This window comes from Octodon degus, unplaced genomic scaffold, assembly GCF_000260255.1.
Source record: "Octodon degus isolate 3935 unplaced genomic scaffold, OctDeg1.0 scaffold00167, whole genome shotgun sequence".
Classification (NCBI taxonomy): Eukaryota; Metazoa; Chordata; class Mammalia; order Rodentia; family Octodontidae; genus Octodon; species Octodon degus.
In genome coordinates this window covers 385,611-393,817 of record NW_004524743.1, presented here as the reverse complement: position 1 = coordinate 393,817, position 8,207 = coordinate 385,611, and the positions used below count along the sequence as shown (strand labels likewise).

General features: G+C 40.6%; 1 pseudogene across 1 annotated transcript in view; it reads right to left on the bottom strand.

Moving 5' to 3' along the window:
* Positions 1-1,730, bottom strand: part of LOC101576431 — a 92,898-nt pseudogene extending 91,168 nt beyond the window's left edge. The window contains exon 1 of the transcript XR_001117326.1: positions 7-1,730. The product of XR_001117326.1 is annotated as a heat shock protein HSP 90-alpha pseudogene (transcript). The remainder of the gene's footprint in view (positions 1-6) is intronic.
* Positions 1,731-8,207: the final 6,477 nt, after the last annotated feature.

Below are 8,207 nucleotides of genomic sequence, written 5' to 3'. Positions count from 1 at the left end.
TTTTTTTTTCTCCTCTTCATCTTCTGGAAGTTCCAAGCCCTCTTTGGTAACCGACACTAAAGTTTTCCCCTCAAATTCCTTCAGCTGCTTAACACAGTACTCATCAATGGGCTCGATCATGTAGATCACTTCTAAGCCGTGCTTCTGGAGCCATTCCACAAAGGCAGAGTTAGCTACCTGGTCCTTGGTTTCACCTGTGATGTAATAGATGTGCTTCTGGTTCTCCTTCATCCTAGTACAGTAGTCCTTGAGAGAAACCATCTCATCCCCAGAAGCAGATGTGTAGTAGCGTAGTAGTTCTGAAAGCTTCTTCTGATTCTGAGAGTCTTCATGTATGCCAAGCTTTATGTTTTTAGAAAACTGCTCATAGAACTTCTTGTAGTTCTCCTTATCCTCTGCGAGTTCAGTGAACAACTCTAAGCACTTCTTTACCAAATTCTTTCTGATGACTTTCAAAATTTTGCTCTGCTGTAACATTTCCCGAGAAATATTTAGAGGGAGATCCTCAGAGTCCACCACCCCTCTGATGAAATTCAGATACTCAGAGATCAGCTCCTCACAGTTATCCATGATAAAAACTCTGCGGACATTCAACTTGATGTTGCTCTTCCTCTTTCTGTTTTCAAATAAGTCAAAAGGAGCTCGCCGTGGGACAAAAAGAAGAGCCCTGAATTCCAACTGTCCTTCCACGGAAAAATGCTTCACTGCCAGGTGATCCTCCCAGTCATTGGTGAGACTCTTGTAGAACTCCCTATACTCCTCATTAGTAATATCGTCAGGGTTTCTGGTCCAGATGGGCTTAGTTTTGTTCAGTTCTTCTTGGTCAATATACTTCTCCTTAATTTTCTTCTTCTTCTTCTTGTCACCATCCTTGTTTTCTTCCTCTTCTTCATCAGAATCAACATCTTCTATTTCAGGCTTGTCATCAGACTCCTTTTCTTCTTTTTCTTTGTCTTCCTCTTTGTCCTCCTTTTCTTCAGCCTCATCATCACTCACTTCTTTATCTTGTTCCTTCTCCACAAAAAGAGTAATGGGATAACCAATGAACTGTGAATGCTTCTTCACAATCTCTTTTATTCTTCTTTCTTCCAAGTACTCAGTTTGGTCTTCTTTCAGATGCAAGATAACCTTTGTTCCTCGGCCCATAGGTTCACCCGCGTCTGTCCTCACAGTGAAGAACCCTCCTGCTGAGGACTCCCAGGCATACTGCTCATCATCGTTATGCTTGGTGATCACAGTCACTTTCTCAGCAACCAGGTAAGCAGAGTAGAAACCCACACCGAACTGGCCAATCATGGCGATGTCAGCGCCTGCCTGCAAAGCCTCCATGAAGGCCTTGGTGCCCGACTTGGCTATGGTGCCGAGGTTATTGATCAGGTTGGCCTTGGTCATTCCAATCCCAGTATCCACGATGGTGAGGGTGCGATCTTGCTCGTTCAGAATGAGGTTAATGTGCAGCTCCTTGCCAGAGTCAAGCTTACTGGGATCTGCCAGGCTTTCATACCTGATTTTGTCCAAAGCATCAGACGAATTGGAAATCAACTCCCTCAGGAAAATTTCTTTGTTCGAGTAAAAGGTGTTAATGATCAGGGACATCAGCTGCGCGATCTCCGCCTGAAAGGCGAAGGTCTCCACCTTCTCTTCCTCCATGGGCTGGTCCTGGGTCTGGGTCTCCTTGGACATCTTGGCAGAGTGCTGCGATGACACACACAGTGGCCGCCCAGAGACGCTGAAGCCCGTATTCTTTTTATATCATTTGTATTGACTACTTCTTTCTCATTAATGCCTATTAGTCTTATGTTGTTCATCTTTGCATCGTCTTGCAGATATTCAATTATTTTTTTCCTGCATCCTAGTTGTTTTAAAGAGATCTATTCTTACCTTTCCACTAGCTGCAATGGTGTCTTCAAGGTCTGAAAGTCTATTTTCACTTTCATTCAAACCATTTTGCCAGCTTGTGATTGAGGTTTTAATTTCCTGTATAGAACTTTGAATCTGCTTCATGCATTCTATTTCTTTCCTATATTTCTCATTCAAGGATTCCATCATTTTTCTATTATCTTCTATTATTTTTATCAATATCTTCTTTAAAAGCAATTAGTACTTCTTTCATTACAGTTATCATTTCTTTTTTTACTTCAGAAATTATTTCTGATCTGATTTCCTCTATACCTTTCTGTAGTTGTTTCTTTACTTCAGATGCTATTATTTCAGAGATTTAAGGTGTGTGCTTTCCAATTTCTTCTATGCTATTGTGTCCTACATTTGTTTTGGGTGGGCTCGGGGCCTGAGAATGTATTGTTTCTTTCCTTTGCCATTTTGTATAGCACTGACTTCTGACCTTTGATGTAGAGCTTTGGTAGAGTTATTACCTTAGCATCAGGTCTGGATTTACCGAGTTCAAAGTTGTCTAAATGGGTGTGGCTTGGGTCTGGCTGCTGTGCTCCACTTCTTCCTGCTGCAGCCCTTGGAAGTGAACCCACTGTGCCACTCTGGCAAGATGTTCTCTCCTGGATCAGCTGGGTGGGTCTTGACTCTCACCTCTCTGCAGGGAGTTCTGCCCCAGGGTTCCACACCAGGCCTGCCTGATGGAGGAAGTTCCACACACATGGATGACATGGGTGCTGGCTAGAATCAGGATCCAGAGAATTGACAGGCAGTCCCACTCACATCTGGGCCTGATCACTGGTTGGAGTGAGGATCCAGTGGGCCCTGTGTGGTCCCCCACACAAGCTGGGCCTGGGCTCTGGCTGGAATGAGGACCCAGAGGGCCCCAGGCTGCCCCACTCACACACTGGGCCTGAGTGCTGGCTGGAGTGAGGATCTGGAGGGCCCCCAGCACAATAATCTTTTCAGGTGAGGTCAGCCATACTTTGATCCCATGGAAGTTTGATCTGAAATTCTACAAGGTAAAATTGTGTGAATTTGGGAAATTTACTTAACTCTTCAGTTTTCTCATATGCAAACTATAAATAATAATATGCTATCCTAAGGTTACTATGAACTAAGTGACAGTATGAATGTCACAGGTCTAACAATACAGTTTGTGTCTGTTATTCAGGATCTGGTATTGTAATTGAATCACCTAACTAATTTTGTTTGCTGAATACTGTTCTAGGTGCTGAGAATAGGGCTGTGCATAAAATAATCAGCATCCTTTTACTTACAGACCTTAAATCTGTGGAGAAATCAAAATAAGTAAGTAAAACAGTCTGTAAGAAGCTGACAACTGCTATGGAGCACAGTGAACAGGGAAGGAGTATACAGAGTGCAGGGATTGGAAATGGGGTAGCAGAAGATGGTAACATACAGGGAAAGACCTAAGGGTCTTTGAGATGAAGCAACTAGATGAGGAGGAGCCAGGAGTCATGAAGATATCCAGGGAAGTGTTTTAGGCAGAGAGAATAACAAGATTCCCAGCAAGAATCTGAGAGATCATTGAAGCAATCAGATGAGAGAGGGTGATGACTTAGAAAAGAGTAATATCACGGGATGTTGAATATCATGGTTAGACTCTGTGCATGTTTGAAGTCAGGAGTTTGCGAGTAGAAGCACTCTGGAGCAGGGCTGTTCAGAAAAGCAGGATGGCAGACATTGGAACACTATGAGAGATAAGAAGAGTCACAGGAAACAATGTCAGAGAATCAACAGGGCCAGTTCATGTAAAGCCAGATCATATAGTAGTGCCTGGGATGTAGCAAGTGCTGAATATGTAAAAGGCATTAGTATAACATCACCATCATCACCCTCAACTTATTGAAAGACTTACCCATTGCCAAGCTAAAGAAGAAACTACAGAAAAGGGTTGTTGTAGCTGGGAGATCATTGAAGCAATCAGATGAGAGACGGTGATGACTTAGAGAAGAGTAATATCACAGGATGTTGAACATCATGGTCAGACTCTGTGCATGTTTGAAGTTAGAGCCAGAAGAATTTCTTCATTCAGGTATGAGTTATAAAGAGGATTCAGTGGATGCCTGAGCAATGGGAAAGATTAAGATGATCATAATCTGAGAAGAAGGCCACACAGGGGAAGCATATTCTAGAGATCAGCTGCTCATTTGGAAACACATTACATTTGACATATGTATTGCAGATCCATGTGAACAGGTGAAGTAGGCAGTTGGATATGTAAGTCTAGAGTTCAGAGGAGAGAACCATGCCAGTGTTATATAGATTGTATAAAAAAGCTTGAACTGGATGAGATCACAAAAGAGAAGTGATAGATAAAGAGAATAAAGAACTAAGCTCTGGTGCACTCCAAGGGAGAAGATAAGCAAATGCATAATGCATTGGAATGAAAGGTAGGTTTATGGCTGCTGGGAGCCAAGAGTGGAGATCAGGTGACGAGCTACTTTGGGGAGATGTTGACAATGTTCTGAAATTAGTGGTGATGATTGCACAATGCTGGGAGTACACAAAATACTACTTAATTAAATATTGCAAAAAGGGTAGCTTTTATCGTATGTGAATTGTACTTCACTTTAATAAAAAGTCAGAGAGAAGAGGAGCAAAGTCCTCTGAATAACTACTACCAAGATAACAATATGTAATGTATTAATCATTGTAACTGTCCTACTAACCTGTTTTGAAACTGTTTCATTGCTATTTTATCTTTTTTCTCTGTATTTGATTCTTTACTTCAAATGCTATGAGTTCAGAGATTTCTTTTTTTATTTCAGAAATTAATTCTGCTCTGAGTTCCTCTACAACTTTCTGCTGTTGCTTATTTACTATCGACACTATTAATTCATACATTTGCACCAAGCTAGTGTCCTCTGCACTTGTTCTGGGTGGGCATTGGGTTTCCTCCATATGTTTCTGCATTTGATTCTTTACTGTAGATGCTATTAATTCAGGGATTTCTTTTTTCATTTCCAATCTGAGTTCCTCTATACCTTTCTGCAGCTATTTCTTTATTTCAGAAGCTATTGATTCATTGATTTCAGCTGTGTACTTCCCAATTTGTTCTGTGTTAGTGTCCTCTGCACTTGTTATGGTGGGCTTGGGGTCTGAGATTGCATTTTGCTCCTTCTCATTGTCATTTTGTATAGCACTGTCTTCTGACCTTTGTTGTAGAGTTTTGGTGCAGTTATAACCTTAGCACCTACTGAAATTCAGGTGCAGATCTACAAAGATTGAATTTATCCAGTTGTGCCTGGCTTGGATTTGGCTGCTGTGCTCAGATCTTTCCTGCTGCTGTCCTTGGGAGTGAACCTGTTGTGCCCCTCTGTCAAGATGTTCTGCTCCTGGACTAGCTGGGTGGTTCTGTCCCCTACTCTCTCTGCAGGGACTGCAGCTGGAGAGTTTCACCCCAGGCCTGTATGCCAGGCCTGAGCTGAGTCTGAAGGGGACAAGGGGGAGTAGGGGAGAGGGGGAAATTTCCCACACATTCACTGGGCCTGGGCTAGGGCTGGATTTGGGGGTCCCGAGAATGTGGCAGAAGTTCTCACTCACTTGGCAGGCATGGGGGGGGCTGCAGAGTGGTGGGGGGAGTCCCAAGGGTGCAGAAGAGGGTCTCACTCACGCTGTGTGCCTAGGTTTGGACTGGACAGGTCCCACGGGCACAGGGTAGCCAAAAACTCTCCCACACATTCTTCTTTTCTCTCATTAAAATGAATTTTAAAAAGTAAATAAAATAATAAAAAAATTTTAAAAAAGGAAACCAAGAAGGAGTGGTCAGGGAGATGAGAAGACAGCCAGGAGCAGACTGTCCTGAAAGGCAAGTGAAAGAAAGGTTTCCGTAGGAGTGTACCAAATGCTGCAGAGCTTCACCCAAGTGGAGGATGAAGCTTGCATCATTGCATTCAGTGCTACAAAGATCACTGATCACCTTGACAGGAGTCATTTAGGTGGAATGGCAGGGGCGACAACCTCACTGAAGTAAGATTGGGAAAAATTATTACTGGTTGCTGTTAGAGAATTAGGGAACCAATTCTTCTTGAAAATTGATGAGGAATTGAGCATCTTTTCAATCTATAAAATGGGTACTATTATAAAAAGATATACATGTAAATGAGTAAACGAGAGAATATTTCTCTTCATAGAAATATTCCATCTAACACATGAGGATGGGATGATCAGATTCTAATGCCATCACTTTGCCAACCACAGTGGAGCACCAATAGCTGCTAACATCACCCAAAGAGACATTCACACAATTCCAGGCTTCCCAATGGAAGTGCACAGGTTCGTGACCTATCTGGTCAGTGACTAGACATATGACTGAGGAACACTGTTCAGATTTATGATAGGTTACTTGGAACAGTTCTATACATTTTGTTGGAAGAATCTCAATGTCTTTTTTGTACAGTATACCTTGTTTATATAGTATGATAATTTTTGCTGATTGTACTGTATAGTAGTTTTATGTTTTGTTATATATTACTGTACTATCTGTAAAGGTTATGCAAACAAAAGCAAAATCATCAAGTTACAGTTTCTTTTGACCATTTCTTTGTTCTGAGTGCATACTATAATGTATATATGGTGTACAATTCCTCATTTAGCAAGCAATTCATTCAGCGCCCTGGTAACAGGACTGTAAGTTAGTTGTCAACCAAGGAATGTAGAAAATACTGCCAAGAATGTGCTCTTGAAAAAAAAAGCCACATCAAATTATATTAGAAAGGACTGGCCAAACAGCTCAGTGGATTAAAGATCCTGCTTAGGCAGACACACGGGCTGAGAGTTCGATCCCCTGGCCTGCCATGCCAGCCCCACCCCCATGGTAGACAAAGACAGCAATTGAGACTGAGCATGGTGGCATGTGCCTGTAATCCCAGCATTTGGGAGGCTGTAAACAGGAGGATCACTGAGAGTCCAATCTAATAGTGAGACCCTGTCCACCCTGTTCACCCTGTCCTAAATAAAAAATAAATAAATTAAAATAAAAATCATATTAGAATTCTAGATCCAGCTAACAATTTGCAGGAAACATAAAAATATTCCATAAGAAACACAAGAGTACACTAAATGACACCACAGGGATACAGTAAACTCCACACTGTAAGAAACTATAGGATAAACAAGTAACTATTCCAAAACCTAAGTTTCAAGGAAAAAAAGGACAGGGAGTACAAACCTGCTTGAGTGATCTATCAGTTAATTGCAATATATGACTCTCATTTGGATGCTAATATAAACAAATTTTTCTCAAGGGAAGTTAGGCCATTCTGAGACTGTTGTAAATTTGAATATTCACTGGACATTAAAGATGTTCTTTAGAGAGATATGTATGGAATTATGATGTAGTTAAAAATATACAATGTAATTTCACTGACCTTATCAGACCCAAAAGCTACAACTCTTGTTGCATAGGTCCTGCTTTACCTTGGACTTAACCACCCAACAGAAAAGTATAAAAATGAAATATAAGAAGTAAAGCCATGCTGTTATGTTGAGCTGTAGGGGACTCAGGTCAACAATTTCTGACATTGCCAGTCAAGTGGAAGACTCAACACTATTATGGACTACTGGACTCTTTTAGAATATTTTGCTGAGTTAACACATCTATAATATTCAAATGACAGAACTAAAGAAAAAGGGGATACAGATGAATGTCCATTTTGTATCTGTGTATTCAAAGTGGTTAGGATAGATATATAGTTACATTCTCTTAATGAATAGAGGGACTTGTTCTAATGGTGTTTGTAGATAGGATATCATGTCTGCATCTTGTACAGCAATTAACCACTGGGAGGAATGTATGCAATGTGTTAATTATTGAAACTGTCCTACCAATTTGATTTGAAACTGTCTCATTGCTATTTATCAATAAAATTATGGGAAAAAAGAGAAAAAATATATACAATGTATAGGATTTTTCTCCAAATTAATTTGGAAGGGAAATGGGTAAGATGGCAGATGCAAAAATGTTAGCTATGACTGAATAATTTTTGAAACTAGATCATAGGTACATGGGGGTAAGATATTCCTTTTACTTTCTATATTATTAAACATTTCACTTTCATATATGTCTGAAATTCTTCATAGTAAGACATTTGTGGTGCAAATATACCATTTTAAGTAGTAGTCATGTTAATTAGGGATAATGGGACCACATATTTTTTTTTAATTTTTTCCATAATTTTATTGAGAAACAAGAGCAATGAGACAATTTCAAACCAAATTGGTAGGACAGTTCCAATAATTAGCACATTGCATCCTCTCTTCCTAGTGGTTATTTGCTGTACAAGGTGTAGACA